The sequence below is a fragment of the Dipodomys merriami genome, unplaced genomic scaffold, assembly GCF_024711535.1.
Source record: "Dipodomys merriami isolate MVZ:Mamm:240054 unplaced genomic scaffold, mDipMer1.0.p SCAF_395, whole genome shotgun sequence".
NCBI classification, from domain to species: Eukaryota; Metazoa; Chordata; class Mammalia; order Rodentia; family Heteromyidae; genus Dipodomys; species Dipodomys merriami.
This window is the reverse complement of record NW_027205548.1, coordinates 148,587-174,377: the sequence shown is the minus strand read 5'-3', so window position 1 is coordinate 174,377 and position 25,791 is coordinate 148,587.

Sequence of the window (25,791 nt, the reverse complement as noted above, 5' to 3'; positions counted from 1 at the left end):
AGTAGGATGGAGGAATGTTTGTAAAACCTTCCCTGAGAAATAAAAGCTGGGATAGAAGAGAGCATGGTATCCTACACTGAACTCAGAAGGAGTTAGAAAAACAAACAGAATGTGAGTAAGGTACATTATTACTTTTACCTAGTTGAGGAATGACCAGGAGTCAGGCTGAGGTTTGAATCCTGGCTCCATCCCTTTCCATGTGGCTTGAGCAAACCATTTTGTCCTCATTCCATATTTATAACATGAATGCATGAAGGCCTTTGACAGGGGATGAGGAGAAAGGCAATTCACAATGTATATGTTTGGCAAGTATTTCTTGCTATTATTTACAGGTTCAGAACTGTCTTCTCTCTCCTTGCATCTGCCTTTTGAACAAGGACAGAGGGCTCTTGAAATGGTTCTCTCTCAGCATGCAGGCCCAGAAATGGTAGCATTAAACAGCTCCAGCTCTCGTGGGGAGGATAGTTGGAGGAGAAATTGATGTAACCTCTTCTTCACACCTTGGGTAATGCAATTTGCTCCTTGAAAAAGGGAAAAATCATGAAGCTCCAAATGTGTTGGGAGAAATCCAGGTGCTAAAACATAGGAGCTGTTTCCACTGAGTCTGCTTTCTCTACTCAGGTCAACAAGTCACTGATTCTGCTGCTCCTTGGTTTGCCCTCTACAGCACATGCATGATGCTGTAGAGATATCACTTTGGTGCAGATGGAGTCAAACTGAGTTTGGAAACGAATGACCTCTAAAAATCCCTGGGCATAGGAGGGACTCCTTACCTGGTGGTTATTATTGTAATATGGTAAGTAACAAGTGTTCAGTAAGAATGACTGCCATTGTCCAGAGGGGAGTGTTGGAACACGAATGAAGATGAGGATGCAATGGATTCTCGGCTGCCTGTTAGGATGGAGGGAGTTGTTCTGTGTCGAAAGCTTGATCATTGCTCTGTAGACCTATGTGTTGAATGGTTCCAATGGAGGAACCTTCGTGGACTGATTGAAGGATGATCAGGTGCAGTGGCCAATGGAACTATTCCCTAGAGAGGAGACCGTTTTCCTCAAATGTGTCCTTCAAAGCCATTACTTCTCCCCTTCTAAATCTCATGCAAGCTACCTTCAACTTCCTTGATTTTCAATTTTCTCACCTCATAGCAAATTAATGACCTGGCCTGATGAATTCTATTTCAGAAGTGCCCACTAAATTGGCCTCTTCCCCACTAATGTCTCCTTTGTAGCCATACCCACCTACCATAAAGGACACTCGCTCTTCAGACCACCTTGCAGGTCCTACCCTGGCCCAGTACATGCTCTGTGCTCACCTCTCCATCCCATGACCTTGTATGATCCTTGTCTCCTGAGGCTTTCTCCTGCTGGATGAAGATAGTAGAATGGTTCCTCACCACCTATCAGCAAAGTCACCAGGCCTTCAAATCTGTGCAGCCTATTGACAATCTAAGCCTGGGGCCCTGTCTGTCCAGAATAGGAGTCAGCTACATTTCACATCTCTGTTGCTATTTCATCTTCTTGTCTCCAAATTACCATAACTGATTCCTCTGTGCCAGGCTTGCACTGCTTGAACAAATGCTACTGTTTCAAAATCTCGCACTTACATTGACTTCCCAGTTCCAGTTGCATCAAGTGCAAATCAGCAGCTGCAAATAAGACTGGCAGCTTCAGTTGCCACTATATCCTGACTCTCTGCCATCTCTGGAATACCTCATTCTCATAGAGCCTCCACACAGCAGCTCACTCTGATCTCTTCTGCAAATCTTACCCCTCTTGGTAATTCCTCTGCCATTGCTTGGTCACCGCTTCATCAACATCAAGATCTAGCTCCAACAACTCCTCAACTTTAATACCTTTCTGAAAACCTTTCCAGAAAGAAATGGGGCCTTTCTTCCTCTACATACTCACAGCATTCTATTAATTCTGCCTTGATCTGAGAGCGTAGCTCTTTGGTTACTATGCCTGCCTAGTAAATAGAAGGCACTGGCTTTGAACCTCAACATATTCCCTGGAAAAGAATTCTCTTATTTTTTTTAATGTATACTAATTTTATTAAAAATATACATTAATATTGGGAGCATGTCAACCTCCTAAGCACAGGGGACAGAGAAATACACAAAATAGGCTCTCTGTTTCTGCTTTCATGCAGTTCACATAAAGGAAGGAGAGACAACATAGAAAATGAAGCATGAATAAGTGATAAAAAACCAAAGAGATCAACAGGAGGAAGTGGTAGTACTTATGGCAGGAAAATTTACATGTGGGTTTTCTGATACCTAATTTGTGTCAACATAACTGGGCTTTGGTGCCCAAAGAGTTGGCTAAACAGTGAGTGAGTGTGTGTGTGTGTGTGTGTGTGTGTGTGTGTGTGTGTGTGTGTGTGTGTGTGTGTGTGTGTGAATATAGACTGTGTATAGGAGGTTTCTTTATCTGCTTGAAATCAGTCTTTAAATGCAACTTAGACTAGAATCTAATGATTAGGCTAGAATTAACATATCAGTTCTCCTGTCTGCCAGTTACAGTGGGATTGATTTAGCTTCTATAACCACAGATAAGTATAGAGGTGTGTGTATGTGCATGTGTAAACACAATTTATATACACACATATATAGGTATGTATAGCAATATCAGTACATATTTATCTCTCTACACAAACATACTATTGATTTTCTTTCTCCATAGAACCCTGACTGATAAATACATAGGCATAGGGAAAAAAATCACTTCAAGCAAAAGTATAGGGCTGAAAGAAAGAAGCCAGTAAGAAGACAGTTAGCGTGGGATTTGAACAGAAAAGGCAGCGAGCTTGAATTCTTTCTGTAACATCATCAAAAGATTAAATGATAAATATATGTGTGACAAATGAGCTGGATAAGTAATTCCCTAGTGGTAAAAGCAATTTGAAAACTGTAAAAAGAAAAAAAGTGGTAGTGGGGACACTATTTTTGTTCTTCTCTTGATTGTTTTCACTTTGAGAGACTTGGCAGATTGGGGTGAAGGAGAAGATGCTGATAAGGAAAAAAATAGTTGCCTGTGATATCTCAGAACAAGCAAAGCTGATGCTTTTGCAGCCTCCATACCAGTGAGTTTCCTGCAGGATACACGGACAGTAAGACAGAAAACATTGACCAAATATTGAGAGCATTGAAACATGAGCTTAGCAAGGAAAAGGAAACTGCTCCTCCAGGGACTGACGGCACGGAAGTGTGCATGCAGCTTTACACAAGAGCACCCTCTTCTGTGCAGCTCCAGCCTTCGCTTTTGGAGAACAGAAGAGATGGTCCGTGCAGATGTGTTACAATCCCTGCATGAGCAACTGCTAGCTGTGCAAAGGGAAGTCTTTCTTTGCCTCTCCCCTCCCAGAGGTCATGTAACGGAGTATGATAGAATGGCCCAAGAGAGTGGAAAGATGAGAAAGCAACGTTTGGAACAACTGAGTAAAAGGGAAAGGAAGAATTTCCCACTCCGTGAATTTCTTTTTTCCCCCTTTCAGTGTATTAGCATTCATGAATGTTGCAAAGATATGCAAACATATCAGGATGCAATATATTATATTCCTAACAAGCCAAAGAAAAAGAAACTAAACTATTACATCTCTCTAGTAAATTATGACCAGCCCCAGGATTTCCTACAGGAACCAAATGAACCAATTGTGCAGGCATACATCAGAATTGAATTTCTCCCACTGTGAAATGACAGTACTATGCTAGACAATATCATCTACAGAGTAATAAAAAGGTCACAGTCAGTTAATGTTGTCCAAATGATAGCATGTGAACTTGTAATGGAAACATTGCTGTATACATATATATATATGTATGTATAAAACATGTGTATATATACACATATATATTTATATACATATGTATTTTATATACATATATTATATATATGAAAGTGTATCTGTGTCTGAACTGTGTTCTATGTAAAGCATCTCAAGGGTTGTAGGAGTCAGTGACCCTGAGCATGGGTCATGTTTACCATATAAGTTTACATAAATAAGCCATTAAGCAACTGTTAAGGAAGTCATTGAACTTTAAAAAGCCCTTGGGAAAAATGTACAGTGAAGTAGGCCATAATTTTCTGTTCAGGTTTCCTTCTTTACTCAACTGAATGTGAAAATGTGCAAACAAAACTTCAAATGCAAATTTGTTTTAACTTCTTTCAGGATAGATAAGCTAGAATCTGATAGGCCTTTGAAGAAAATAGCTTACTTCGGTTCTTTACAACTATGAGTGCACTAAACCCTAGGTTTTCATTTTGGAGCTTGACTTGTTAAGTAAGTGCTACATATAAATTTTTCACAGAATTTTGCAATGCATTATTCAAAATACAAAATGACAACTATTGCATATAGTTGCAACAACTGTCTATTCAAATTAGTGTCGTCACTTACTATTCAACATACTTGAGTATTTCATTTCCCTTTCAGAATATTTATTTATTTATTTGTCAGATACTATCCTGAGCTCTATGATTTGCTCAAGGCTAGCACTCTACCACTTGAGCCACAGCTCTACTTCTGTTTTTTGAGTGATTGATGGAAGATAAAAATCTCACAGAGACTTTTCTGCCTGGGCTGGTTTTGAATCACAAGCCTCAGGATCTCAGCCTCCAGAGTAGCTAGGATTATAGATGTGAGCCACCTGCACCCAGCCCTTTCAGAACTTTTTAAAGGAAAGTTATATTACTGGGTCTCATTGGTGATATGGTTCTCAAGAAGGAGAGGGGTTCTTGAAGAACACCCTGTTTCTGTCAGTCCCTTTATACTACCCTAGAAACTGACTAGCTATTACCAAGCTTTCTTCCTTAGTTCACCTTCCCACAAATATATGTTTTGGCTTTTTCCTAGCAACACTAAGTTCTCAATTCCCATTCTTTATGACAACATAAACTCTTCAGTGCCAAAACAGGCCTGCCTTGGAAGTGCATTAATTCCGCTTATTTACTCCATGTATCTGAGACTTGCTTGTGATTCACTTCTCAAATATCCATAAAGTGCGGGGGGGGGGGGAAGGGATTTATAGAAAACAAAAGAATGGTGTTGCCTTCCCTACTGGCAACCTATTTCTGCCTCCTATCTGATCAGTGGTGAGTTTTTTCCTTACATTAACAGAACAAGAAGGCTGAAGCTACTGTCACCTTTCACGTACTTTTACCAGCCTTGTCAAGAAACTAGTCTGTTCTAAGCAGTTGTATCCTCATATTCATTTACCAACCAAGCAAGCCACTTCTGCATTAAATCACTTTGCCACATATCCTGAGCACACACACAGCAATTCAAATAACAGTGCTATGCAGCCATTAGAAAGAAGTCTATTAAGAAGCAGAGACCTTGCTTTTTAAAATGCTGGAATTGCACATGAAGAATTTACTTGTTTAGCAGCAGATTTTGGTGTCCCGTTCAGTTAAGTAGTGGTGCTTGTTATGAAGACAAATCTACATTAACGCTTACCACCATGAAACAGGGAAATCACTGTCCTAAATGTTATTTTGAGCACTGTAACTTCTAACCTGCTCTATTTAAACTTACTTCTGTATGAAGAATCAAAGAAAGCAGAAGAAAATTTGGGTTCTCATCGTAAGCACTGACCATTCTCCTGCTACTCCCTTTCTCCTAGTCATATACTTTATGCTGTTTCAGACTTTCCTGCTGGGTATAGGAAAGCATACTGCCAACTGTCAAATATAGTCCTTCCCCGGAGAACAGTGACACCTTAGAACATCTAAGACTTTGTCTTTTCATACATGTTGTTTTCCTTGTTTTATCTTTCAACTATTCCACCCAGCCTCTTCTTAGAATCACATTTCTTCATGCTTCCTTTACCTCTTCAAGTTAAAGATGATTAGGCCTACCTGTGGAGTCAATATCACATCTTTCCTTGGTGCTTGTAAAAGATATGATTAAGCATGTAGATAGATACATTAGAAATGCTTATATATTTAATGTATAAAACAATATTTATAAGTATATGTAAGATATATTATATGTTGACTAATAAGGTGCAACTTGGAGTCTGAATGTGACAAAGATGGTGACAGAAACAACAAATTCAACCAGTGAAGTGCAATCCATGATTGCAGGAGAAAGACAAAACATGCAATTATATGGGCTTTCATCTCAATCTGTAATGAAAATTAACACCCAAATGATATGGGAAAGTATTAGTCATAAATGACAAATCAGAGTAATAAAGAGTTTTTCTTTCAGCTAAACATTTTTATAGGTCTGAATCATTTATTGTGGTCATATTCCTATATAAGATATAGTAAAAAGACGTTGGCATTTAGAATCATAGTTCTGGACACTTGAATTCCTGAGCACTAGCCAGTGAGCAAGTGTCTTGTCTCATAAAGGACTGTAAAGGCTTCTGTGAGGCTGGTAATTACAAATTCATTTTGTATATGGTTTCTGAGGCTGGGAGAAGATGAGAAAAAAGTGATAGACTGCTAAACCAGGAAGCTGAGGAGTCAGGAGTTGAACCCAGGCCTAACCTAATTTAAATCTTACACTTTTTCACCACAGAAACTAACATCTGGATCCTTCTCTGAAAAATGATGGCAACTCATCTCACTTTTGTCCTTCTGCCAAGGCAGAAGACATCTAGTTCTTCTTTTACTGGAAGTCTCTAATGATTTTGTTATCATTTCCGCTATCTTCCTTTCTCATTTCCCAAGAGCACTCACTGTTCTGAGTATGTAAGGACTGTAGGAATGAGAGAGATAAACAGACCTAAATAAAAATACTCAGAGAAGACTTTAATAAACGAGTAGATTTTGAAGTGTGACAGACAAAAAGGCAAAGGAAGATATTTCACGTATGCTAAAGAGTGAGATGAGACTCGAGGAAAAGACGTTAAATCTGAATGGCAAAATATCAAGATATTTTATAGACACATTAGTATTTGATATTTGGATAAGTAGCTTAAGAAAGAAACAGAAGAGAGTAATATTTATAGCTCACCAACAATTATGACGGTAAGGAAACTCAAAAGCTATGTTATTTGGAATGTTTGAATATGTTAAAGCTATTCAGTTGGAGCAAAAAGATCAAAAAGATCTGACAGCTAGAGGAGGGACCTATGAAAGGTTGAGGGTACCATGTTGGAAAATGGAGTCATGTTTTAGAGGGTACAACTAGAACTAGAGGGATAAAGTGAGGATTAGGAATAGAGTTAAAAATTTCTACTCAGCTTAGTCATTAGAGCATGAAGTAGTTGAGCTGCCTGACATGGCTGAGCTTTTTGTGGAAGACAATATATCTTGCAAAGATGTGAGGGAAATGGCAGGCAATCACTTCATTCAGAAGTAGCCAAAAAGATTGTATTGCCATTTCATAAAATCCCCAAAGTATTGTTTATCTTTATTATAATAATAATGATGATGATGTCATTGATAACAATAACTTCCTATTGATGTACTATGTTTGTTCATTTTGAGTATGTCTTTCTATTTTCAAAGTAATTCTGTGAGGCAGGTAAGTTTTCCACTGTGTATACAAAGAATTTAGGCTCAGGGAGTCAAATGATTTCTCCATAGTCACACGGTCCAAAAGGACTTTGTCCAAGAATTAAAGTAGGTAATTAAGCAGTATTAGCATATCATCCTGTACTGTTCAAACTGACCACAAGGAGGAAGTTGCTGGAGGAAAACAACAGCAGATTTTAGTAAGTTCACGTAGCTCTGTGTTTGTAAGGCTTGGTATCTTGTTCTTTTGCTCATATGATAGGAATATCACAATAAGCCACTTCTTTTTTTATTTATTTTTTTAATTTTAATTTTAATTTTTTGTGAACATACTGTACAGAGGGGCTACAATTACATGGGCAAGATAATGAGTACATTTCTTATCAAGCATTGCAGCCTCCTCCTTTGTTTCCCCTTCCCTTCACAGCTTACCCGCCATCCTCCCTCCTCCCCCCCCCCCCCCCGCACCAACGTTGTAAAGTTCGTTTTCGACATGACAGCTTGTACTTCTCATTGTTGCAACAGGTCCACCTGTATCCTTAAACGACTTGTTTTTCCCCATCTCCTCCACAAATTATACCAACATCAAATATAGTGAAAGCAGGTGTTATATTGTGGGGGAGGGACATACAAAGCAACAAAGAAATAATCTTATAAATGCATTAGAAACAAATGCAGGAAAGAAAAAAACATTAAAATACATATCTAAGGGTTCATTTTCCTAGCATCACATTATTTGACCTTTTCTGCTTGACTCATACATATACTAGATATTGCAAATAAGGGAAACCATGGGACCTATGTTTCTTTGGGCTTGACAATAAGCCACTTCTAATAAGCCAGCATATTCCTGTGCAACCCCACTCTTCAAGGGGCTTCTTGACAATCTCTGAGAAATATTCCCAAGGGATAGGATTCCTGTGGTAAGAACAACTCGAGGGGCAACCTGTTCTTTAATACTCCATAAAACAGACCTATTGGCCTGCGTTACATGATCTCCTCTGTTCTCACCCTTGAGAAAAGCAAATCCCCAGTTCCCTTGTATAGTTTCCATTTCCTCTTCCTCATTTCAGACTCCCTAGAAATGTCCACAGAGAGGTATTCCCTCCTCTCCTGGATGTCTGTCCTACCTTCCCCAAGCTACCATGAGGCTGCGGGAAGGGCAAGCAAAGAACTCACTCAGCTTCTCCCCCACTGTCCTTGGCTTCTCGCCCCTTTCCAAAGTTCCCCAGGTACCTTGTCCCTGCCAGCGATCTGTAGCACTCTGAAGCCAGGACGCTCAACTCATTCTTCACACTTGTTCCCTGGTAATTTTCAACTCCCTATCAACACTCAGCAGCTTTGACTTTTCTGACTGAAAGAAGACTCTTTTAAGTGACAAACCTCATGTTTGATTTATTACCACTGAGATGAAGACAGTAAACAGCCCCGAGACTGCTAATTGGATAGGTTCCCTCCCCCGCCCCTGCCCTCATCTCCCACACCTATTCCACCTGTTCCTGAAGGAGGCAATGGAGGAAATGGTGAACACACTGAGTCCTCTTGGCCTGTCCTTGGTGTCTGGATCTCTTTATCCATTTCATTTCCACCCTAGTGTCCTCTAACCCTGTGATAAAACATGGACCCAGGGCACAGTCAGTTGTGTGTGACTGACTCTCACACACATTCTCTCAGCCAGACAGAAGGACAGCCCAGGGAGTTCTGGTTATCTTCATTTCACAGAAGAGAACACCTCAGGTCCTGAGAGAAAAAATGACTAACTGGAGGTCACATTGCTACTGGACCCCTTATTAATTAACTTCTGTCACTTGAAAAATATCAGTAATTCTTTGTCCTTTAAATGTAATTGTTCAAAGAAAGTACCAAAGCAATAGCAACTTAGCAAGTATTTATTGAACCCTGAGTGCATGCTGGGAAATGTGTACATGATAGTAGTGCAGTCTTCTCTCAGGAGATGATGCTCGGAGATAACTCTGCTCCTAGTGATGCTATGACCTGGGTCTGGTATGATACAGAGACACCCAGGGTAGAGTCTAGGCCCTTTATTCTTTTACAACATTTCTTCTTCTTGTTTACTTTGACTCTTCCTTGACTTTCCTTTCATCTCCTTTCTCTTTTAGAGCAAAATTACTGTGGTATGATTTGCATCTATCCCTCCAGAGTATATCTTGAAAAAAAAAAGATTCCTTTAATTGAGTACTCAAGTAATGCATTTAAATCATGCAAAATCCAATCCCAGCTGAGAACATCCCGCCCACTCTTTGTCAGTGACCAACAGTCTAACATTCTTCCCACTGCTCCTAAACCTTCTCTGAACTTGTACCGTTTTATTTCCTTTATTGCATTTATAACTCTGAAGTTTAACCTACTGTGTTTTGTTGTTGCTGTTGTTAGTTAGTTAATCCTCTGCCTTTCTTTTTACAGGTACCAATCTTGGTTATTTTTGTCAATGTAGGACTTAAAATATGGTAAATGTTGTAAGTTTGGAACTGGAATATCGCAGATCCAGAAATATGTGTCAAGTGAACAGATGGACAAAGGTTCTTACTCCATGTCCTCCCTATCCAATTGCATCTATCCAAAATCATCAGATTTCTCTCTCATGTTTTTCATAACTCAGCCCTGTGCGGCTTCTTAAGAACTGATGATATTTTTTTTTTTTTGTCGGTCGTGGGGCTTGAACTCTGGGCCTGGGTGCTGTCCCTCAGCTCTTCAGCTCAAGGTGAGCGCTCTACCACTTGAACTACAACGCCACTTCCGATGATAATATTTAAAATAAGGTTAGATACCTAATACACACAAATAGAAGTTGGCAATTGTATAGTAGTTGAGTTGTATACTGAGTAATGATATACCAGTGAATGATAGATATAAATATGACACCAGTCATCCTTATGGTTATACTGCAGTTAAAAAGTTCCTATTGCCTAGTGTAGTCCCTCAGCACATTGTGGGATAACACATCACCCATGGGTTTGTGATGCTGCCATGAAAATCTACTGCCTGCCAGTCATGGAACAGTATAACACATACAAATGTGTAAAGTCCATAATACTTCATAGTGATAACTTAAAAACAACAGTTAGTTGTTTATGTATGTTCTATGTTATAGTTGTCATCATTACTTTAGAGAGTATTGATTCTAACTATTAAAAGATTAAACCTCAGCCTTCCCTTGTTTACATTTCTTGTTTCATTTTCTCTTCTGGTTGATTTCCTCTTCTGTTGCATTAACAGCTATGGTTCTAGGAACAATAGGCTTATACTATTTATTTATATCCCATGACCTCAGTGTAGAACAGGTTATTTCATCTAGGTATTTATGAAAACACTGCTCACAACAGCAAAATCATCTAGCAGTGCCATTCACAGAATGTACAGCAAATGGCACATGATTACACTTAAAGATCAAAGTGTGTTTTTGCTCCTAAGACCTTAGTGTTATTCGGAACACTGAAGTGTGATTAGCAAATGAAATGAGAGACTATCTACTAATGACAGACCATTACATTAGGTGCTGAAATGAGACCTTCTCCTAATTGTAAGCTAGCACTCTGGGTATTAATATCCTACTTAGGCTAAAATGCTTATGAAAGGTAAATGACAGTATATATTGAATAACTGAGCAAGCATTTACTTAATAAGATGGCATAATAATAATTGTGAGAGAATTGTGAAACCTAACATTTATGGAACTCTAATTATGTGAAAGCACTAGACCCATCATTTATTTGTCACATATCTTTGTTTTAAACAGGATGAAACTAATTTAGAGAAGTGATATCAGAAGTGATATCAGGCCACAGAGATAGAAAATAAAGGAATATGGATTTTGAAACCCAAGGCCCTTTGCCAAGGAAAAACTCATTCTTTCACCTACCATGTGAGATTAGGGCATGGTAAATTGCTAATCTGGGTGGAGCTTATCCTTCTAAATAAAATGAATGAAGCATACAAAATAGGGTCTTACCTGTTCAAATTCAGAGGTGGTAGACTGAGGAAGATCTGATACAGAGACTGCTCAGGAGTGAGTTGGGAGGGAAGGGAGGAACAGGGCAGTAGTTGGGGAACTCTTACTGGTGTAGAATAAACAACTGCTCCATGCTTAGCTCTATACCAATACTGATTTCTCATTAAGATAATGAACATTGATTGCCTAGTTTAGAGCTGTTAAGAAAATTCTTCATAGAAATATTTGGCAGGGTTGACATTGATTAGGATATACTTTACTCGTAAACTGACATGTTGAATTGAAATGCATTTGTACAACCACTTAAAGATAAAAAAAAAGTCAAATTGATAATTACCATTCTCAACTATTTTTATACAGAACAAGACTATCAGTATCCAGGTAGGTTAATATAACCCCCAGTGTACCTGATTTTCCTTAACAATGCCTCAAGTTAATAGTAAGATGGGAATGTGATGTTTAGGACTGAATTCTCTTCTTGTTATATAAATACCTTCCCCATACCCAACCTGTCCACACTTGAAAGTCTGTGACTGTTAGATGCTAAATGGTCTTCCAAGCCTTACTCTCCCTCATCAGTTAGAACAAAAGAACATATGTAATTTCTTATCTGAGAGATAGTCAGTACCCTAGACTTAAAGACCAAAAAACCAAAAGCCGTGATTACATGGGTAGCAATCTGTCAGGGTGAAGGAAAACTGATTTGCCCCAAAGGCAATCAAATTGCCTCTCCAATCCATGTGCCTTCCACACTTTACCCTCCCCCTCCCCACTGTCTTCTACACATAGAACCTATTGATTCATGAGGCTATCAAACAAAGTTATTTTAGCCCAGTGATAAGAAATAAGCCAATATCAGTAAAATGTACCAATTTAGGCAATCAGAAAAATAATTTCTAAAACCCTCTCTGAAACAGATTTGTTACAGGCACTTCCTCAATTCCTGTGAATATAAACCTTCAACTTGATAGATGCTGCCCTCTGCAAGACATGCCTGAACACCAGCTCTCAGAAAGCTGGAGGGCTGCTGTCGCTTTCTCTTCTGAAATGACACCCTAGTTTGTTTTATTACTTCAAATGAGGATGCTTGAGGTGAAGACATAAAACATTTACCCTTCAGTATAAAACTGGACAGTGACATTCCATTTCTTATGGAGTCTTTGACATCATTATGTAAGAATATTTTCCCAGGGTGGGGGGAATTGTGTCTGAGTAAACTTGTGGGGGAGGGGATTTGGGAGGGAAAAATCTGGGAGAAAAATGATACTGTTCAGAAAGAATGTACACATTGCCTGATTTATGTAATTATAACCCTCTGTACATGACCTTTACAATTAAAATTGTTTAAAAAGGCTGAAAAATCAATAGCTAAAATAGTATAAAATAAAATAACATAAAAATCAGTAGTGAGGTTCCTTTACAATGGCTACTATCTCCTCCCACCCTGATCCAAGACAAGAGACAGGGAAAAGCCATTTTTTCCAATGTTTATTGTGATATAGCAACTATTCTTCATTGGTGTTCAAAGATCTTCTCTGATCCTGACTTCTCCATCTTGACTCCTGAGGACTGAGAAGTGTCAAGTAGTTAATCATGTCAGTCCCTACCCTCCATGTGTGTCTGAAGAGTAGGACAGCATTCCAACTTATTTTGTTAAAACAGAAAATTTGATTCATTTATTCATCACCCTAGCTGCAGTTTTAATAGTATGTATTGATTTGAAGAAGAATTGGAGTGTTTCTTCCCTGCCATTCCTTTATTATCTCATCCATTGTCTATTTTATTTATTAGGATAAAACCTTTTCATCGTCACTGTCTGTTAGACTCCTGCTTACTTCTCATGGCCATCTGTTCTGTCTGCAAGAACACAAAGGCTAAAGATGATACAGTTGTCATACATGTGTGCATGTATGTGTGTGTATATATATATATGCCCATATACATGTGTGTGTATGTATACATACATATGATGTGTGTATGTCCCCATGTATGTGATAGATTAGGGAGGATAGGGAGAAGAAAAGAATAGAGGATGACTAATAGAACAAAATTCACTGAAAACTTTAAAGAAACAGTGAGTGGAGGATGGGAAAGGGAGATTAGTGGAGGGGATTAATCTGATTAATCTATGTGTATGAAATACTATAGATTGAACAATTAATATATACATTAAATACTGAATGACAGGAATACAAAACTGGGGGAATGGGGGGACCAGAAGAACTTAGAGGAGTGAAGGGAGTGGGTGAATATGGTCCAAGTACTTTGCATTCTTTTTGAAAATGGAACAATGAAACTGTTTTAAGGAGGAGGAAGAAAGAGGCAAGGTGATTAAAAAGGTGAATCTAATCAGATACATTGTAACTGTGTACAGGAATGTCACAATAAAAGCCTCCTGTACAACTAATATGTGCTAACAAAAACTTAAAAAAAACCACTCCTATCTCTCTATATTCAAACTCACATGTGTAAAGTAAGCTGTTCCTAGTCATATCAAGAAACTTAGGAAAGAATGACAACGTTTTGAAAAGTAGGTTGATTAAGCTTAGATTTAAAGACATTGGGTTCACAAATATATAAAGGAAGAAAGAAGAGGAGGAAGGAAAGAAAGAAGGTAGGAACAAAGGGAGGGAGGAGGAAGGAAGAGAAGGAGGGAAGAAAGCCCTAGGCTAGGTTTGGCTTGACCAGTAAGCATGGCATTTAATGTTAAGATCATAGGGATGGAGAAGCCTTGGCCTACTTATTGGGGATATAATAAACCTCTGCCTTTTTTAGCCTCTTCCCTGAAGAAATTTAAGCTCCTCACAGTTACATGGAACAACTAGTACCATATCTCAGGGAGAGAAATACCTACTTCTAAACCAGCTAATCCTAGCCATTTCTGGTAATAACTTAATTTGGTCCAGCTAGAATTTCTGAAGGTTTAAGAGGATCTGCTTTCTAAAAGAGTGTCCTAAGTTTTGGAAGGTTTTGTTTATTTAAAAAAAATAGCTATATCTGACTGTTTTCTCAGAGTTCATTTTTCATGAGCTTATGAGTGAATGTAACCTGACCACAAAGCTACGTTAATGGCCTTTTGGATTGACACATTGAACATCCATTTAACTGGGAAGATTTGATGTATCATTATTTAGCATTTGTTTATAAATAACTAAATGACCTAAAACTAAAGAGTTGCAAAAGCTAGAGGGAAAATGGGTCATGTGCAACTGGAAAATATTTATATTTTCATATAAATATTATCTGCCACACAAAAATACATCAGACCAGTTCTTTTGTTATATGTTGTGTCATGCCATCATCAGAAATCATACATTCCATTTAAAATTTTACTTTCTTTTCTAATCAGAAACTAATTTCTTAAAAGAAGGAAATACATCTCAGTCTATTACTGCAAGTTATAAAAATGCTCTGTGTCATTATGGATCAAAGTTATACCTCCAGTTGAGGGAGAGAGACTCATTTCTTCTTTTGAGTCACTAGGATGGAACGGGGTTAGTCAACAGTGGTTATGTGTCTTGTCCTTGACTTGAGGGAACTAGAATCTCTTCTCTACACACAAGGGTCAAGAGACAGCCATGAGCTATGCTTCTGGTTCAAAATGACCCAATTTTAACTCAAGCTACTTATGGGAAATTCAGCCATCACACATTCGAGTCTTAATGTTTCCCATTGCTCTGCAAGGTAAGTCTTGAGTCATATCCTGTAATTGTTAGCCGTTTTCTGAACAGGTAACCAGTTCTCCAGATGGTCTCATGGAACAACTGTTACTACACTTCATTTGCATTTTTCTCAGATTATAAAGTCTTTTTACATTGTATGATGCCACAATTGTTTTGTTTTGGCTTTTTTGAATAGTCATAAGAAGGAAGAAGCTCTTTACTGCTCCCCCCATCCCTATTTCCTTTTATAAACCCAGGGATAAGTGACAAATTTCTTTTTTAAAACATTGTATATACCAATTTAATAAACAGATCTTTGAAGAAAATAAATCCTGTACTTTAAGGAAGAATGCAAATAAAACTATGTCCAAATGGCACTTCTTTCTCTGATAATGAGAAGACCTGAAATATCTCCCAAATGTTTGATGGGAAAACTAAAAAAAAAAAACCCACATAAAACAAAACAAAACAAACAAATGAAAAACCCAACTAACTACCCCTCCTTTCCAGGCAACAAGACAACAGATGTGTTTCACTTTAGAAAAATTCAACATAAACAAAGGATGATCCAAAATGGTTGTTCTTATTATAAAATGATGCTTTTCTTTATGTGAAATAGATTAGAATAGTTATTTGTAACTGGTAGGTACTTGTGGAAGTGAGGCAAATCAGTTCATAGCAAAGAGAAGTAAGAGAGTAGCCATTATAGCTCATTGAAGACAAATCTGAAATGAAGATAAAGTGCCTCTGAAATTAGATCATAAACCATTAGGAAAAATGTTGTATTAATAAAAATTGGGTTGGTTGTAACTCCTTTTATAAAATGAGGCATGTCCAAAACTTCTTCCTGTTGGTAACAGTATCCACTTCATAGCTTGCAGCCTCACCCCAAGCAACTGCTAATAGCTTGGTCCCAGGAAAGGCGATACTGTATTTCTAGCCTTTGTGGTGGGCCTGGTTGCCTAGCATTGCAGTAAATTCTGCACAACAGTTGGCAGAAGGATCAGACTTAGCTGAGCGAAATGAATTAAGTAATCATCTAATACCGCCGGCCATATTAAGGAGGAATGTCCAAATTACAGCACTTGATACTCCCTTTTCACAGTCCCACTTCCCCCAGAATAATACTTTGGCTGAGAAGACTGCAATTTGATATCAAACGAGGCTCTTATTAAGTACATGTAATGAAATAATGTTGAGTTTTTGTTGCATTAGTGGAGTTAAAGGCATTTTATTAGCACTCATTAGGAGGAGGGAAAACTTGGAGCTCAGAATTCATTAGCCACAAGCCAGCCCCCTGTGAGGCAGAGCTATTAAACAGCTTGGGGCCAGAGAATGGGATCCAGGCCACACACAGCAGATTTTGAAAGCGTGTCCTGCCTCCTCCATGGTTAAATTGTCTGAGAACAGTTTGGGAAAGAAATGTTAGGTCCAACTGCAGGTCAGGTAAAATATGTGCTTCTTTTCCAGAGCTGTTAATTTGACAAAAGGCAGAAACCCTGGAAGGCAAGCACAATTATGATTTATGTTCTAGATCTGAAAGAAAATTGTTTACTTTGGGGACTTGGAAATTAAAAAAAAACCAACATGCTACCAACTCTCTAATTTTAAAGGACATGTCGCAAAAGTTGCTTTTATTCTATTTTCATTGAGGGGGGAAGAAATACATCGGGTAGAAATATTTGTACAGAAAATGAATTTTATTTCTTAAGCTGCTTGTTAGGGACACCACATTAGAAGAACAACTTCACAATTCAACCGCTCTGGGCAGGCAGACTTGGTTCAGCTCCTACTTTAAACGATTTCACAAATGGCCTTTTAACAACTTAAAGAGCAGCAGTTACATTGTCTGCCTTTATCTTTAACACTTGAAATGCATAGGGATGATGGCTCCCAGGCTGTAAAGTGAGATATAGATCTGTGTAAACACAGGCACACACGCATGCCTGCCTGCAGACACACATACACAATCACACATACAACTAGAAATATAACATGCACAGCCATACGTGATTACACAACCACAAACACATAATGACACACACACAACACACACACAATTGCTCAGAAATGAAAGGCTCTCCCAAGAATAAAATGGGTGGTATATTAAACACTATCTTTATTTAATGAAAATCACTGGACATACTTTGGGGCTGAAGACTTATATGACCATGAATTTTAAGTCTTAGAATTTCAGCGTTTGGAAATTTTATTGCTCTTCTTATGTCTGTGTGACCATAACCATATGCAGTGGCCACTTTTATGACACATGCAGCTACTGGTCTATTATCAATTCTCATTACATCTTGCTATGGTTTGTTTGGGTGTCACCCATGCTAGGGCTTGGTTTCCAATGTGGCACTAGTGAGGGTCCTTAAGTAATTGGGCATACTCTCCTGATGGGGTTAGGGGACCCCTGTCTTCTCCTAGTATGATTTTCACTTTCTGGCTTATAGTAGGACAAATTGGTTTGGATATGTATAAACATCCTGATCACCCTTCATCAGAGGCTGAAGTAAGATGGTCACTTAATCCAGCACTGAAATCTTCAGTACTCTTTATGTTTTTGTTTCTCTGTCTCTCTGTCCCTTTGTCTCTGTCTCTCTGTCTCTCTCTGTCTCTCTGTCTCTGTTTCTCTCTCTCTGTCCCTTTGTCTCTGTCATGTCTCTCTGTCTCTGTCTCTGTTTCTCTCTTTCTCTCTCTCTCTGTCACTCCCTCTCTGTGTCTTTCAGTTTAGCCTGAACATGATCTGTGTAAACCAGACCAGCGTACAATCACTGAACTATATCTACATAAGTTAATTGTCTTTGATATTTTGTTATAGTTAAGAAGAGCTGACTAACATGCATTTCTCCTCCACAAAATTTGACAGTTTGCTTTTAGCCTCCTGTTTCCTTGAGATCTGTCTCTAGATTGTCTACCAATCCAGTATGGACCAAATCAACCCTACCATGAAGCCTTCCTATTCGTCTTGAAAATAGAATGACATCTGAATAGAGACCCGGAAACACAACAAATCAAAGAAAGGTTGGACAAATGGGATTGCATAAAGTTGCAGAGCTTCAGCAGGGCAAATGACATAGCTAGCAAGATCAATAGAAAGCCCACCGATTGGGAGAAGATCTTTACTAGCCATACAACGGACAAGGGTCTCATATCTAAAATATACTTGGAACTCAAAAAATTAAACCCCCCAACAACAAATCCTCAAAGAAACAACTGCCCAATAAATAAGTGGGCAAAAGACTTAAAGAGAAACTTCTCTGAAGAAGAAAGAAGGATGGCCAATAGACACATGAAGAAATGTTCAACATCCCTAGCCATAAAAGAAATGCAAATCAAAACAATATTGAGATATCACCTCACTCCAGTTAGAACAGCAAAAATCAAGAACTCTAACAACAACAGATGCTGGAGGGGATGTGGACAGAAAGGAACCTTACTTCATTGTTGGTGGGAATGTAAACTTGTTCAACCACTTTGGAAAGCAGTATGGAGGTTCCTCAGAAGACTTCACATAGAACTCCCCTATGACCCAGCAATCCCACTTTTGGGCATTTACCCAAATGTTTACAAACAAGACCACACTAAAGCTACCAGCACAACTATGTTTATTGCAGCATTATTTACCATAGCTAAGATATGGAACCAACCCAGATGCCCCTCAGTAGATGAATGGATCAAGAAAATGTGGTATATATACACAATGGAATTCTATGCCTCCATCAGAAAGAATGACATTGCCCCATTTGTTAGGAAATGGAAAAACTTGGAAAAAATTATATTAAGTGAAGTAAGCCAGACCCAAAGAAACATAGGTCCCATGGTTTCCCTTATTTGTAATATCTAGTATATGTATGAGTCAAGCGGAAAAGGTCAGATAATGTGAGGTCAGGAAAATGAACCCTTAGATATGTATTTTAATGTTTTTTTCTTTCATGCATGTGTTTCTAACGCATTTATAAGATTATCTCTTTGTTGCTTTGTATGTCCCTCCCCCACAGTATAATCCCTGCTTTCACTATATTTGATGTCAGTATAACTTGTGGAGGAGATGGGGAAAAACCAGTTGTTTAAGGATATAGGTGAACCTGTTGCAACAATGAGAAGTACAAGTTGTCATGTCCAAAACGAGCTTTACAACGTCAGTGCAGGGGGGGGGGAGGGGAGGAAGGAGAAGGATTGGGATTGGGGGGAAGGGGGAGTCTGGGAAGGGATGTGAAGGGTAAACAAAGGAGGAGGCTGCAATGCTTGGTAAGAAATGTATGCATTATCCTGCCCATGTAATTGTAACTCTTCTGTACAGTATGTTCACAAATAAAATAAAATTAAATTAAAAAAAAGAAAATAGAATGACACCATTGCCACCAGTGCCTTCAGAAGCATCATGGTTGACATCTCAGCCATGCTGTTTTCTAATCCTCTGCTGAACTTCTACAATACAGTCACATCTATTATCTCTTCTCCATTATGGTTTTACATGTCAAATCTTTGCCAGTCATCATGTGGACTATTGCCATGGCCTGGACAATGGAGAAGGATTTCCATCTTGGTATTCCCTATTAAACTCCATCTTCCCAGGGTGCAATCTTCCTAGAGCAGAGTTCTAAATGACCACTCTTTCCTGCCTAAAATCTACAGTGGGTCTATTTTGTTCCAATCTGTAAAATGAACATTAGATATAGTATTTAAATAAGATAACACATTAAGTCATCTGATCTAGAATTATTACATAGTGAGTATCCAGAAAAAGGAATTATTATCTGTTGTCCAGATCCTTATTTGGCTGAGCTGATCTGCTTATTATAGTCTGCAAATGTTATCCATGAGCCACTTAGTTTTTTTCTTGTTTTAATTTAATTCTCTTGGTCTGCAGTATAATACCCTCTTGTATCCAAATTTAAATTCAGCTTGTCCTCTGGGACCTAACTCCAACGAGGCCATCCCATCTTCTCTTGGATGTAAAATATCTGATCCCTGTACTCAACAACTAGCTAAATAGACTCAGCTACAGTTCATGCCATTTTCTTATCTGTTTGCTTAGTGCTGGAAGTTAAGGAAAGAATTGACATTAAGTTTATCATTATATCAGTTCTCTCAACATGACTATCCAAGGTCTTGAAAGTATATTGTGGAGCCTTGTAATGATTCAAGGAACCTGATCTTGCCTCTCCATTCTGACTTTATTCTATGATCTTATGTCTGTGCAGAGATAGAGTGTAGTGGACACAAAATGAGAGAGATTCTGTTTGATAGAGTGGCACTTAAATAAATCATCTTATTTTTATTTATTTATTTATTTATTTGTTTGTTTGTTTGTTTGTTTGTTTGTTTATTTTTGTGTTGGCCCTGGGGCCTGAATGCTCTCCCTGAGCTTTTATATTCTTTCAAAGCTAGCTCTCTATGACTTGAGACACAACTCCACTTTCTGTTTTTTGGTAGCTTATTGGAGATAAAAGTCGCACAGACTTTCCTGTCCATCTGGCTTTGAACCATGATCTTCAGATCTCAGCCTCCTGAGTAGCTGGGATTATAGGCATAAGCACCAGCACCCAGCTGTGGCCTGTAGTGTTTATACTACTTTGAGTTAGGTTCTGTAGCCCACACGGCAAAGCTAAGAAGACAAACCTAAGGAGAGCCTTTACTGAAGTTTACTTTAGTCCCTTTTGCCGGGGAGAAAGACATCTTTCTTCTGAGAGAATGTATATTAGAGTCAGCCTCGAATGGGCTCACTTTAGACAAAATTCACTAATATAGTGTTTGGGAAATGAATCCCAGATGCTCTGGCCTGAAAATTCTAAAAGTAGAACTTCTAATCTCAGTGAAAAGTGTGAACATCTCCTTGTAAACATGGTTTCCATGGGAAGAACATCAGAATCAAAAGCAATTTTCCAAAAAGTTTCTCATCTGATGAGTGGAGAGGTAGAACTGGTGATTGTTCTACACTATACTACTTTTCTGAACTGTAAATTGAACACAAAACACTAGCTGATAGAAAGAAGAGCGAAAGACCAATGAAAGAAACAACTCAACATGTGCTGTGCTTTATCTGGGTCCACTGGTCATCCTCTAACAAGTTGTCATCTACTTAGCAAAATAGTTTCCTTTATCTTGACTTAATATATACTTTTGGTCAGATAATTTAAACATCACATTAGCATTTACATGGTAATTCATAACATAACCAGAATATGAGAATGTTAGAAGGGAGTTTAGAAATAATCAGATTCAGTATTTCTAACTCATTTTTCCTTGGTAGTGAAACCCTTTCTTCAAGTAATCTACTATAGGAAAACTCAGTATAGGAAAGAGAAAGTGGAACTGTTCTTGCTCATCATAGCTGTAGCTAAGAAATCACCCCCCTAGCCCTACTTCTCTTTGGGGTACACGGAATGTGTTGGCATCCATCCATTTCTCTGTGGACTTTTCTGTTTCAGTATCTGCAAGTCTTTCCTTGGGATCTTTCCTTCGTGTTGAAGGATGTTGTATCCATGTACAAAGTAAGCAAAATGTTCTGGAAACTTCATGCTCATCTCTACGGCAGCACACAACGTAGAACTCCCAGCTCACTCATCCCTCAGATGGGGAAATGTCCACAAAGTATGTGCCATGCTTCCTTGGAGAGCCTCAAGAAACCATTACTATAATTTTAAGTGTTGTCTTTTCCATTGTGTCTGTGCACTGACCATGCAAAACCAATATGACACACTTGCTGGCTCTCACTATGAGTCAAGCCATCACATATAGTCTGGTTGGACTAGTAGCCTTTATGTCCTTCACCATTTGATACTCATTGGAGGAAAGGCTCTTGAGAAAGCAGTTAGCATTACCTTTTATTACTTATTGTCCTTCAAGAATGAGTCTTTAATATTCTGTATGATAAAATAGACATCTACTATAAAGCACTTCTGCTTCATACTTGGATGGAATAGGATGGTTTCAAAGACCCACACGTGAGTATTTGGCAAAATAATTCTCAACAAAAGAATGGTGGGGAATCTACTTCAAAGAAATCATGAATAGTATTTGTCACCAGATATACAGTCTGTGCTTTCCAAAATTACAATTTTGGAAAACTTATATCCACCACCGTGAGTTTATGATGTTCTAATGCTTGATGGCTTTCCTCGTGAGTGGCTGGGGATGTTCTAGAAGATAGTATTTTGAAGTTGTTTTGAGAACTATGTGAACAGTTGGAAGATTTTCTTAACTAAGTAAACCAATAATTTTCCATATATAGTATCATAAAATAACAAAATACTTACAAGAATAGTGGGAACAACTCAAGAGTAACTGCTTGTATGTGTGAAGCCCAGAGCTCCATCTTCAGAACCTTTAAAAACATTATTCAAGTATGAGTAATGAGATCAAAAACTGTAATAGAGTACAAAAGGTTCATGGACACAATTTCAAACTTGACATTGAACCTAATCTTTACTAAGTTACCACTTTAAAACTTTTGGTGTAGCATCAAAGATTATACATAATTACTTGAGACTTCAAATTCTCTTTTCTCTTCAACCACATATCTATTTGGATCCAGTTGTATTTCAGCCAAAACAAATAGCAACAGACCAAATTCAGCAGCATGTATAAGAATTGAGTTGTTTGCTATTACCCTAGAAACCAAATCCATTTTTTAAAATGATGCAACATGATACAGTTTTGGTTACATTACTTTTGTAATAGAAAATGGTTCATTAAATGTATGCTCCTGTTTAACAGGTAATGTGTCTAGTTTTGCCATTCTAAAGAACCATTTTAGAATTTACCCTTTTAATTTTTAATGTGATCTTTCTTTTTAGATATGCTTACACAAAAGAGACCTTTTAGAAATCCTCAATAGATTTTAAGATGGCATAGATAGATACACTGGGGACAAAAGCTTATTGCTTCCTACAATGGGGTGAATGTTGAGTGTCTTGGTGTTTTAATTTCTTGGTAACTTTTCAATTTTCTTTTTAACTTTTGGGACTTTGGATAATTTCTTGTCTCACTTTAATCCTAGACCACAATTTCAGAGGTTAACTTGCAAATTCATAGTACCTATACAAATTCTTATCTCTAAGGTCCATATGGGAGAAAGTACATGACAAAGAGGCATCACAGAAGGGCTGGTATCACCACACTGTATCAATCTCTTTACTTATTTGTTTTATATTTGAACTGCCTTTCGGAGTAGTATGAGGCTTCTTTCCACCGACCATCTGATTTCAGTATCACCTGATGAATTCTAAGTCCGAAGGGCTTTCCTCTACCAGTAAGGGAACAGTACAATACACATCCTCCTTTCCAAGAGCTTAAAGATCGCCTGTTCTTTTTGTCATACATGGTAAACTAGTATTGTGTTCTAATTCTAGTAAAAATTACTCTTTAGATCCATTTCTTTTTTTTTTCATTCTATTTTTCCTCTGAAGTATAAGTTGCTTCAGATTTTTCAAGATTCATCTAAAAGACTTTTGGAGTGAAAGAATCTTTAAACAACAACAACAACAAAAACCAACACTAGCACTGTTCCTTTTGTTCCTTGCTGTTAGTTTTTGCACTGTCCTTGTGCAGGTGCGGTGTTCACACCATATGATCACTAATGCTTACTGATGTCTCATTCATTCCACCTTCACACATTTTGTATCTTCCTTTACACATTTTGTATGGGATGGAGCTGGGAGTCTATTGAAGGTCTGAACTCCAAAGACCATGCTGCCAGCCTATCACCATCTGAGTAAAATTCATCGCTCTTGCCCTGGTCACTTTTATTTCTAGGAATCTAGGTGACCAGACTGACCCTTTCCCAGTTCTCTTTAGTGTAGTCGTTTGGCAGCTCTTTTCTGGTGGGAAGTTCAGTTTTCAATCTTTGGCTCTCCATCCTGATCTGGCAACCTCATCTGGAAGATTTTTATAAAGTAAACTATTTATAGACTCAAGGATTATTCACTACCTGTAAGACAGTGCTACAATACTCCTGTCAGCTATCAAAAGAATAAAAATTGGTCTTTAATTGAAAAAAAATGTGAGTCATGTCAACTTCCTTTAGACTTGCTCTTTTAAAACTGATTTGGGACTTAAGAGTTCTGCATGGAATAACTGTGTTGGAAGCTAGATGCACTACTCTTCTCTGAGAGTCTTCTTTGGAGCCAAGAATTTAATGTGTCCAGAACAGGTTTACATTATACTTGGGAGTTCACGGAGTCCTTCTTTGATGTGCCAACTACAGTGGTAGACCCTTTTTTATGAGCTCAGGGATTTCTAAGGAGAAAATAATGTGCAATAATTAAAACTCTTGAGGTTCCTGGTTTAAACCTTAAATGAACACTACTTCCAATGACTATAACCTTTTATTTGAAAAAAAAAACCCTGAGTATGAGGATGTCATTTTTTTTTCTGATGAAAAAACCAGCCAGGTAGGAATAACCATCTGGATCTCAGCCTGTAAAATATCAGGCTGAGCAAATTCTGAGCAGTTGAAGAGAATCCACATGAATATGCAGAGTGACACAAGATCTGAGTTGCTTGGGGAATGAGAATGAAGACCTATTACCAGTGTGTTCTGTGACTAGGATGAAGTGACACTCTCGTTACTTCATTTAAACAGCAATGTTTGGGGCTCTGCTTGGATAAAATCCCCAAATTAAACTTCTTTGCAACTTAACTGAATGCATTATTTATTTTAACCTTTTATTGATGTTTTTTAACATACTGTGTATCTTGTATTCTGGATTATAAAATATTCACTTACTCTTTATTTTCCCATTTTGAAGTATTTTTGTATGTGTCAGATCTGGACTTGTTCTTGGGGGTATTAATATAAATATAATAAGCTCCTTAGTGTCAAAGTACGTACAGTAGTAATCTCGTCCCTGGTTCGTATTTATTGCTAAACATCCTGATCTTCTGAGTGAGCTGTATGTATTGGAGCTGACAACTGGTTCAGGTTGTGGAAAGGAAGCTTAGCCATGGATGTTGTACAGATCCTTGGTCTCCACAAGAACCTTTGCAAAGGCTGCTGTGCTTTCTTACAACATGGCAGCTAAATTTGTTAAGACAATAAGTAGACATTGACAGTCCTCTTAAGAAGTAGGTAGGCTTTAGGGAGATACTTCATCCCTATAATCACAGAACTCAGAAGATGAAAGCTGGATAAACATGAGTTTGAGACCAGCCTAGACTACACAGGAAGATACCATGTAAAAGTAATATATTTTTAATATATATATTTATTGTAAAGATACTGTACAGCGGGGTTACAGTTACATGAGCAAGGTAATGAGTCCATTTCCTATTGAGCATTGTTACACCCTCCTTTATATTTCCCCTACCATCCCTTTCCTCCCTACCTCCCAAACTCCTCCTTCCCCTCTCCTACACACCCTCTCCCCCCAAAGTTTTAAAATTTGTTTTCAACATGCTGTCTTGTACATCTCATTGTAGCAATGGGTCATCTGTATCCTTATTCAGCATTTTGTTATTTCCCTTCCCCTCCCCAAATTAAGAAAAATATATATACAAGATACAGGGAACCAGAATCAAGTACAGTGACAACAGGGGTTATACCATGAGGGAAGAACATACAAAAGAAACAAAAAAATCACATGGTACATTAAGAAGAACAGCAACAAAGATGAAACCTCCTGTGTCCCTATTTCGCTTAGCATCAGGCTATATGGTCATATATACATAGCTTTTGATCTCTTCT